Raw genomic sequence first — 9,838 nt, 5'->3', positions numbered from 1 at the left:
TTTCGTAGCCATCAATACATTTTTCGACATTTTCTTTGAGGAATTCGATATGATAACTCGCTGTTTTGCTCAAACATTCCTCTGCATTTCACTAATTTAATCCCTTAATAGAGATGAAATCGATTCACATGCTTGTTTCAACGCTAATATATAAACAGTGTTAATCGACACTAATACCTTTTCAATTAAAAATAGTTTATTTATTTAATTTAGATTTAATTTATTTTAAATGTTTATTTAATTTTGATATATTTATTAAAAGAAAAAAAAAACTTAATAATTTAGAAATGTATTATTTCCAAAAATATTGCATTGATATTAATTATATTCCTATATTTAAATAACTTTTAACTTTTTTTTTTCATTTGGATTCTTCCTTGACCAAGTACAATTATTTTATCTGAATCGAACAGCTGTTAATAATAAATCTTTGTTCCGGATCTTTTAATGCAACTCTTGTCGGAAAATTTCAATATAAGTCATTAGATTAAAATGAAACTAATGAACCATTTGATTCATTACCCGCAATATAAACAAAATATTTATACTAAATTTTTACCATAAAAAATGATTTTATGATAATGCACATAATAAATTGTTAAATTCTAATGCTCTTTATATTTATTATTTTATCCATTTATTATATATTTTGTGTAATGTTGTCCATTAGATATATCATAAATAATGTTTTTCATTAACTCTTGATTTCAGCTATGTAAATGTTTCTTTTGAATTAGCTTATTGTCCACAAGTGCGTTTTTCTTTCCTTCGTACAATTTTCGATAATGTAGGCAATATGTACTATCGATGTTTCCAAATCATATTTATTGTATTAAGGAATTATCGTATTATAAAAATAACCATTACTTGCTCAACGATCACAACGATCAGTTTGATAATTTATAATTATGAAACTTTAAATAAGACGTTAGACTTTATATAGGCAAATAAATAATTCATTATTCGTGAATTTTCAATATATATATATATAGCTATATTTTTTGTTTTGAAATATATTATAAATTATATTTTACTTAATAATTATATATGTAATGGAAATCCAAGCGGGTCCATCAGTGAAAGAGAAACAAATAAAACTAACTAATTGACATATTGAAGATCAAAATAAATTCAGGATATTACATAGATGACGAGTTTTGATATTTGCTGTTTTCGCGCGAAGCAACTTAATTTAAATTAACTATAGAAGAATGTACATGGCAATCGTTACTATATATCTGCTCGTATTAACTTTGCCCTTTAATTTTCTATTAGACGACTTTCGGGTGCGTGTATGTAATTATGTTAAGTTCTTCAATTTCAAATGAGTAAATTCATGAGATCAATAATTAAAAAATATATATAATACTTACTCGTGCTTACTAAATGTAGTAGATAAATTTTCGGCCAGTGAGAAGACGCTACTTGAAATTAACTTTCTTCATTTATCCGAGTTAGGAAGATTGTTGATGTCATTGCTCACAGACTTTCGAAGTTCCCAGTGACTTTCATAAATATAAATTTTCGTTATATAGATATAAAGAAAGGTAATAAGTAGCAAGTTTTGACTGCGTAAAATTTTTTGAATGTATAAATGGGAATATAAGTTTTGCGAAGTCAACAGAAAATATTATATCACAATTAAGTAAAAAGTTTATGCTAGAACATTTTACATTATATTATATGAATATATTTTATTTTATAAATACATTAATATTATTTTACAGATACTATAATAAAAATATTAATATTCATCTGCGTATGTGTTTCTATTCTTATTCGAATATTATATTCCCGTATATACATCCTCAACTATTTAATATTTTAACAACATTAACAGAAAATAATAGTTTCTATTGTTTTATTTAAATCTAATTAGTTCGATCATCTTTATTAGAAGCTTATCGAAATACATTTTTAGGTATTGTCAGTCATGCAATATATCAATAATATAATAGAGCACGACATTTTGCTATTGTAACTTGTATACATGAAATGCTTCATTTGATTTAAAAATCATATTCGTTTCTTCCTGGCTTCTTCCTATCAAAGCTGATTCAAAAAGTTAATATTCCATGTAAATCCTTCTAATTCGACATTTGTATTTTTAATCATCATTTGATTAATATTGTAATGTATTCGGTAGAAAATTTAATTATTAAAAAAAAAAAAACTTTATCACTGTTATTAATGATTTTATTTAATGTATAACTAATTTATAATAAAAATTATAAAATTTATTAATCGTAAATTTACATCAGTACAAAAAATGTATAATATCGGTTATTTTATAAATTGTACTCGTTAAATTTTATGCAAGCATTTGCTGAATTTTTCAAATTTCTAGAATTTTAAATTATTTTATTAATTTTAATTAAATAAATACGTGCACGTTAATTTATAGAGTACCTTGTTTTTTTTTTTTTTTCTTTTTTTTTAATTAATAATAAAATTGGTAAATATATTGATTTATTGAATTTAATAGTGCATTTGTCCTTGATTTATATATTCATCTCTTTATTTTCCCTATTTATTTTCGCATTATGATTGAAGAGCATTTTTATGTTTTCTTCTTCATCACAAATACTCTACTTTTATGGAAAGAGTAGTTATACATTATAGTGGGAAGAGATACAGCCAGTAAAAGTGAAAGGGAAATAAAGTGAAACAGATCAAGTAAAAGATAAATTGAGATTTCTTTTATAATAACTTTATAGAAACTTATTTTTAATGTTTGCTTATTCTTATACTGATAAAGAGATATTAAAATCTTATACATAATTTTTTTGATTGTCTGATTTAGAGTTAAGTAATTTCTAATGTGATAAGTTTATTTGTTTACTCTAATCAAATTAATCGCGTATACATTGAAATGCAAAACACAGGCAATCAGAATATAATAAAAGTAATCATTTACAAGATACGTCGATGTGGGTTCATCAGATTATATAAGAATGTCTGTACAAGCAGCATAGTCATGTAAATAAAAAAAGTATAAATAAAATTGTGTATAATCAAAACATTTTTTAACTTAGCCTTCAGTATTTTTTTCGTACAAGAATTCAGTTGAATCTATCTTTTAAAATTTCCCAAGAGAGGTTGTACTGAAGAGAATAAAATGGGATGAAATGTAACAAGAAAAAGAAGAGGCTGTAAAGAGAAATGAATGTAATATATATGTAGATGTCGTTTTAAAATAATCAAAAAAATATCTAAATTATAGTTAAAAAATATTTTTCTGATACGTAGAAAAAAATTATATTTTATAATAATGCTAGTAGTTTTTTTATAAGTTAAATACTATCTTTGTTAATAAAACAGACTATTCATTTATTCTTCAATAAAAATTTGTGTTAATATAATAAATATTTATACCTATTTAGCTTTTAATTTGTTGAAAATATCGAGGAATTGTTTTATTTGCGATTAATCAATGTTCTTTAATAATTATAATTTTTAATTTTTCATGATAAAATATGAAATTAAAATTATTCAAAATATTTTTGTCAAGCAATAACTGTTTCTATGTTTTTTGTTGTTGTAAATAACAATTATAGTTCAGCAAAGAATGATTCAATAACTTATAAATTTTTTGCTTTTAAATACAATACGGATAGGGATATATGATTATATAATGGTATTGGACCGCAGCATTTATTATTAGTTACTATCGAGAATTACCATATTTTAATTATATAGTAATTAGTGATTTTGATTTTAATTTTTATGGTACATTGACGATGTGTAAGCAAAAATTTTGTGTAAAGTACAGCCCCTCGTTTTTCGGCATTTCTGTTGCATGTGATGCCTCGTTACACTCCCCCGCCCATCTCCCCCTCCCGCCACCGATACTTGTACATAACTCTTTTGTCAAGAACTGAAAAAACCACTTTTCGCTGGCACCAAAAACATTGAGTCCAGAATCACGAACCTTTTGATCGGTTTCGACATCTTAAATGAAGATATTACGATTAATTTTTGCTATTTACTTAAGACAATTACTATTTTTGTTTTTATTAATGCATATAAAATTATGATATGGATTTGTTTTAACTGTTTTTTTATCTTATGAAATTGAAGGATTTATCTTGTACAGTCATAAATTATTAATAGGTTATTTGTACATGCTAATTTAGAATTTGATGTCTACAATTTAAATATTTCAATAATTTAATGGTATTTAATTTCTAAATCAATACATTTGTGTAAATTTTTTCACTTTAGTTTTTATTGATAATAAATGTATAAATATTTTTTATTTTAAATAAACATTTTACTGTTAAATTTAAATGAAACATGTTTTTCTTAATCTTTTACAAAATTATGTAAATATTGATTAAATAAATCCATATTTTTTATATATGTGAATGTATTTAAGCATTTTAGAAATAAACATTTTTTACATTTTTTATCATACTTCATTTATCATATATCATACTTTATATGCTACACAATATATCGAACCTTATTTTATTATTACCTGTTTATATTTCTTATATTTTTTTGTTAGAAAATGTTTCTAATTCTATCATTTGAGATGAACAGACTACAGAACAAATTCCAAACAAATAACATAGTTTTTAGTAATTGTCGTCCTCGTTTCTATTGTATATTTTATGTTATATTGTTTAATGTACATTTCAATCGACATGTTTCTTATATATAGATATTTATAATTAATTTTAATATAAAATTAGGATAATAAAAATATAAAGAAATAATATACTTGTTCATGATTAAACTGTCAAATTGATAAACTAAAGTGACAGCTTACGATCGATATATGTATGGCTTTTGTGGTTTCAATTTCTCCAGATTGATCATGCGAATTGAAACCAATATTTTGCTTTTTTTTTATATAAAGATCGTAGAAAAGCCTTTTTTATATACGTATGTATTTGAAAAATAAAAACGTGATTCTGCTTAAAAGCGAATGGTTGTTGAATTCAATCGTCAATGAAATAAATTGAAAACTTTTAGGTCTTGGAGAACGGAATTTTTTACATGCTGATCAAAGTTTTATTTAAAAAAAAAATAGAGATTTTCTGGATGAGAATTTTAATACATAGAAAAATCAAATATACGTATATATATATACCATACGTCTACAATTTATTTTTCATTTTGAGTGATACAGGAGTTATATTTAATTTGAAACTATACATATGGAAACACGGAAAACAAGTCAGACTTGTTATAAAATCACTGGTATGTATAGTTTGTGTGAAATCAGAAAAATGCATTGTTTTTATAGAAATCAATAAATTTATATTTATGTTAGAAAATTTCATTGATCTAATAAGCTTCTATGAAGTTTTATTAAAATTAATAAATAAGTTATTACATTTCACATAATCTAATATTTTTAATTTCATAAATTTAACAACTTTTTAAAGTAATTAAAATATTTAATTGAATTCGGTATATAAATTTGATTCACATATATATATATATATATATATATTTCCTCTTTATTTAGAATTTTCAATTCGCAAATATTTTATGATTATAAGTATACAAGAACAGCAATGAAATGTATATAAATTGTATAAGACTATTTCTTTTTACTAATTTATGAAATTCTTTAGCCAAATTTTTAAAAAATTAAATATTTATCTGATTTATTAGATTTGTCGTATTCATTATATTAATTAATTTTTATTTACTTTGTCCATTATAATATAATATTAGCAAATTTTCTAAACGTTCAGACTATAATGCAGAAATAATAATTATTTCATTGTACTGTAAATTAAATAGTCATTTTTATATTTGAAAAATTAAGTTCATTGTATTAAATAAATAGATCTATCGAAAAATAGAGTTTAAGCGTGTAATTTTATCAATTTTAAAGGGATTTATTTTACAAGAAATTAATTTAACCGTTTAGACACATTAAGTTATAATTGACATTCTTGAATGCAACAAAAGAATTGATAGAACTTGATAAAAATTCTATTAAATTTTATCTTATTTAAGTTATTTAACTAACTAATTGATAAGAATAGAATTACCAACGTATAAATAACAGAAAGCCCATAGTACTATTTCAACACCGTTATTTTGGATAAAATAATTTAATACAGCAATTGCTAGTAATTAGTGAATCATTGCGTCTATAAAATTACATTCAACAATACATTTATTGACTTTGTTTTTTTTTTTTAATATTCGTTAAACCGCTACTAATTCACTTCGTGATATTAAATCAGCAATTGCATTTTCACGTAAAAGTAAAAAGTTCAATATGTTAGTTTTTATAAAGTTATCGATTATAATGATTGACGCTCATCATCTAATTTATAATATACATTTTTCATTAAAAATCGTATAGAGATGAAATAAAAGTACAAACTTTATATAGTTTTTTCAATGACAATTTAATGTAACGTAGCTAATTAGCTGAGTGAATATTGTCAAGTTTTTTATGGTTTTCTTTTGTAGCATATTATATTTGAAACATAGAACAGATTTTAAAAAGATTATTTATGAATTATGTATCTGGATTATTATTGGCTGCTCTAATAAGATTTTATAACGTTACATATGGACTATCACTACCGTGATCTAAGCGAATAAAATTTGAAATGAATTTAATGATTAAATATATCTGAATAATAAGTTGGCATAATATTATCACAGAATTATTAAGTTGCCAATATCAATTTATGCTCTTATATTTGGAGCCTTCATGGTTAATTTCGGAATTGCATTGAAACAGCCAAATGAAACTAATCATTTTACTCGTAGCTACGAGAATTCCTGTATTCCTGTATATGATCTCGATAGTCAGTACATTAATCATTATTATTTTTTTTTTTCATAAAAAGCGTTATTTGCTGTTCGATAAAACATCTTTCATTTACTTTAAATCGTATTTGACATATGTGTTTCATTTGTGAAAGTTTGCAAGTGACATAGAACGGTGTTAAATTATGCTTTCAACTAATATATTATACGAAAGATCTGGTTTATACGTTCTTTCAATTATTTATCAACTATTATAAAACAATGAATAAACATCCTATGTGTTATTTAAGTTGAAAAATGCACATATTATAAATATATTAAATTTTAATAAAATTATCACGCGTTATATTTATCCAGCTAATTTAAGACTTCATTTCAAATTGCTAAATTTTTTAAAAGATAATAGAATGATATGTAATACTCAGATGTTCACGCTTATTATACTTAATAGGTGATAAATTTACTTATAATATAATTTACAATAGAAACAAAGTTTTGTGAAATTAAAAAAAAAATTTTTCTTTAAACACTACAATTTATTCACGCGCTTTCCTCATAATAAATTAATAATTAATTATATCATATGTAGAATTTCATAGTTTTTTAAAACATTATTCAAACAGTATATATAGAATTCTTATAAATAACAATTTTCTATTTTCAATATTAATAAAGTATCGTTTAAGTTTTCAACATTTATATTTAATCTTTTCATTAAATATTTTATTATTATTATATAAAGACAATCTCTAGCTTTTGACTGTTATCGATATCACTAAGCTCTCCGTACGCTGTAAAGCCTAAGTATTTACATTTGCGATTGGAGGACGGGGCGAATGCTTGGGGAAATGATTCATATTTATTAAAAACTATTTTAAACTAATACGCAGTTGTAGAATTTTAAATTGTTAAAAAAAAATTCTCATTCATTACTATGATAAATGATTTAGCTTCGGAGTAATAATAGGACTTTTCTTTTACTTCAACTAACTATAAGGTAAAATGTTAATTTTATTATTTTTATACAATTATTTATTAAACAACGTTTGTTAAAACATTCGTTATAACATACTTTACAGCATTAGAATAATGGTGGTAATAGCGTTCTTAGGTATTTTATTTGGACATTATTAAATTACTTAACTGTATTGAATTTTTGCCACCGATGCAATTTCTATTATCCGTCGATCTGCTTTGAAATTATTGCCGCCAACTATGTTGAGTGCATGGGATAGACTATAGACTTTTTCCCTGATCTCTCTGCATTAGTGTTTAATGAAAGAGATTAAAATATTGTAAATAAACGAACGGCACATGTACGGTGCACGTGAAATAAAAGTTGAAGTAAATAAGCTAACGAGCGACGCTACGGATAATATAGAAATATAAATTGACAATAACTTATATAATCATATTTAGCAATTTATAAAATCCAAAGATACCAGAGCATAATAAAATAATTAAGTTTCTTCAGTGCTTAACTTGATAATACGGTAAAAAGGAAATGGAATATCTATTGGTAAATAGATAGAAACTGAATAGTTAAATTATTTACACAACAAATTCATTCACTGAACATGGATTTAGAATACACGATAAATCATCGGAGAATTATATAAATCTATGCGTTTACAATCAACATCGTATTGTAATAAATAAAAAGAAACTAAAATTCTAATTATTAGATTTGGAATATATATTATTTTTATTGAATTTTTCTGCTAAAAGTAGAATTTCCAATTCACGTGTATATTATAAAATGAGATGTGTATAAATTATGCGATCGAAAAGATTAGAACACCAAAGTTTTTTTTATTATTGTGCAATTTAGGGCTCATAAACTTTCAACAAAGCATGCATCTAGAAAATCACTCTAATTAATGAAAAATCGTTCTAACACTTGCAGAACTATTGGAATTAATTATCACATTCCTCGTGTGTAATTCAAGGCTATACAAATGAATTTAAAAGATAAATGAACTCGCATTACAATTTAGCTTTGCGAATATATATATATATATATATATATATATATATATATATATATACACAGCATAAATAAAATATAAATAATTTTGTGCAATATTATTACTACGTAAATCATATAGAAAGATTCATTATAGTTATTATTTGGAATTATTCATGTACATATTATACAATATAATTAATGTTAATTCTGGCGAATATTATGATTTGAAAAACATATTAATATTGTGTACAGATACATATTTGTATGCAGTCCGAATGAAGTTTTAGAAACATTGAAATCAATTAAAAGTTATATTTTTATTTTCCTTATATATTGAACAACTTATATATTGTTCATATAAAACTTATGTATAATTCATAATCTGGATTTACAAATTAAGATTAAATACATAATAATGCCTGGTGAGTACATACTTTCTACATACAATTTTCTTTCGTAATTCATTTATTTGAGTTCCTAGTAAACATTCATATGCATAGAAAACTGAGTATATTAATTATTTTTGAGCTGTGAAATTTATGTACATTCAGAATGTAAGTAAATCGAACAGTTTGCAAAGAAAAAAAATGAAAAAAAAATAGAAAAAAGAAAATTTGAATACTCCAGTGTTGAGTGTATCATGATTGTTTGTCTATTTTTATCAACAAGTTCGTAGATTAATATAATCCAATGATATAAAACTTATATATAAAAAATAATATCGATCACAATATTATTTTTAAAAATAATGTATTTTTAATTTACTACATCTTTCGGAAAATTCTTTAACAGATTTACCAAAAAACAGTAAGCATTATGATAAATTTGAAGATAATACGAAAAACATTATGATTTGAAAAGTGATTGTACAACTACACGTGCCGTATTGAGAAAAAAAGAAAACGTGAAGAACAAAAGTGACGAAGATGAGAAACTGAAGAGACGGTAAAGTAAAAGTGAGAAATAAAATAAACTGGGAAATAGAAGTTACGTACTCTCAGCTGCTCTTTGGGAGGTTTCCAAGATTTCTAGAAGAATCTCATCTGACTAGGATCTCAGAAAGGAAAATAGAAAATAAATAAGTTAGTATAGATACAGATTCCGTATTTCTCCGATCTG

Source organism: Ceratosolen solmsi, unplaced genomic scaffold (genome assembly GCF_000503995.2).
Source record: "Ceratosolen solmsi marchali unplaced genomic scaffold, CerSol_1.0 scaffold7, whole genome shotgun sequence".
Lineage (NCBI taxonomy): Eukaryota > Metazoa > Arthropoda > Insecta > Hymenoptera > Agaonidae > Ceratosolen > Ceratosolen solmsi.
Note: the sequence above shows the minus strand (reverse complement) of the source record.